Genomic DNA, 1901 nt, shown 5'->3' with positions numbered 1-1901 from the left:
AACTCAGCAAACGTTTTTGTGAAGATTCAAGTCCCTTAGCAAATCCTTTAGCTGGCCCTGGGAAAGCAAATTCCAAACTCATCTTCAAATTCAAAACATGACTTGTCATCGGGTTCAAGTGCAGCAMCGTATTGGTTAGAACGGTTAGAATCTTTCAAAAGGTAGCAGGAGCCTTGGKCACTGGTATTTCGATCCCATAGGGGATGGCACGAATAGCTGATTGCAGATTGGGATATGAACATTACACCAACAAAAGGAACAGTCATCACTATTGCTGTTTTGCTCGCGTCAGATGCTAGGAGTCACATACCTTGCCCTTAAACCATTGAAAAATTCCAAGCAGCTTCTTTGGAGCAGACCTGTGTAATTTTAGCATAAAGGTATTTAYTCCATCTATCTGTTTTTAAGTCATATATATCAGCATTCTAATRCTGCACGTGACAATCATTCTCTGATTACTAATTTTTCATTCCAAAAATGTATATGCAGCATTCTTCAGTATACAATAAAATAATCAAACCTAATCAATTTTTGTGTTTTTCATTTAAGAAGAAAAAAAATGTTCAGCAACGTCTTTATCTAGACCTAGTCTGCATATACCAGTTCGGTAGAACTTATGTACGCTCACCTATTTATAATTTTACTAAAAAATCGTTTTCTTATTTGATTTAATGTCAGCATTAAATGTGCGGAAATATTGGGCACTTAATTTTAAGCAGGTGACAAATAATAATCAGTTTACTGGCGACTAGCCTCTAATACACGTGCATATACCATACTGCCTCAAATTAATGAAACCAGGCCGCCACAAAGCACATAATAAAGGCACTATTGATTATGACATAATCTAATCATCAGACCAATAATATGTTAATTGAAATAAAAAGCTATTATTAGCAGTGACACAAATGCTTGAAAAATAATCAAAAAYAAATCTACGGAAGTAAAGTTCAAAGGTTCTAAAAATAGTGCTTATTAAAATGCCATACCGAGGAACCACAACAGGAAGTCGGCTATCGGTTAAGTAGCTGGGTTTTTTATCTTCCCCCTGGTGGACGCAGATATGTATTTATATATGTCTACGTGAATACAAGTTTATAAATTTTTTTTTTTGTTTCTTTATTGAGTTAAAATTCTCAGAAGAGAATTCCTTATCTATTGGTGAGTTCATGTGAATTAAATTAAGTGTTTGTTTATTTAAAGAAACCAGACGAGAATATTTTGCTTCTGCAATAATTTATGTACATTTTCCATTCTTAGCGTTTAAATTGGCCTCTCTTAATTTTTTAATACTCTAAACAGCGTCTACTAAGTTAGTACGATGTTGGTAATACTCAAAATTAACACTCGAAGAGAAAAGTCGGAGACCCTATAAAATATATCTATGTATATGTGTGTATGTATAAATAACTACATTACAAGGGGTGTCGGTTTAGCCAAGTCTAATCGTATGTCTGCATATACGCGAACTGGTCCCTCAGCTTTTGACACATCGCTCTGAAATGAAGTTGCTGACTTGTCGTATCCACCGATAACGCATAACTGTAGCACATAGCTGCCATACAAACTGTACGACCAGAAAAAAATTCTTGCATAGAAATTTTTTTTATTTGTGAAGGCTCTGGCTTCGGTACAACCGAAGTTTACATTTTTTTTATTCCCTGAATAGTGTATATTAAGTTTTTCACGATGTTTGTAACACCCAGAAGGAAGTATATATCTAAATGATCAATATGTTGACCTGAGTCGATTTAGCTATGTCTGTCTGTCTGTCTGTCTGTATATATGTATACGAACTAGTCCCTCAGTTCTTAAGATATCGTTTTGAAATTTTTTATACGTCATTTCCTCTTTAAGAAGCTGCTTATTTGTCGGAACTGCCGATATCGGACCACTATAAT

The sequence above is a fragment of the Bactrocera latifrons genome, unplaced genomic scaffold (genome assembly GCF_001853355.1).
Source record: "Bactrocera latifrons isolate USDA-ARS-PBARC rearing strain unplaced genomic scaffold, ASM185335v1 scaffold_155, whole genome shotgun sequence".
NCBI lineage: Eukaryota > Metazoa > Arthropoda > Insecta > Diptera > Tephritidae > Bactrocera > Bactrocera latifrons.
This window is presented reverse-complemented; position numbering follows the sequence as displayed.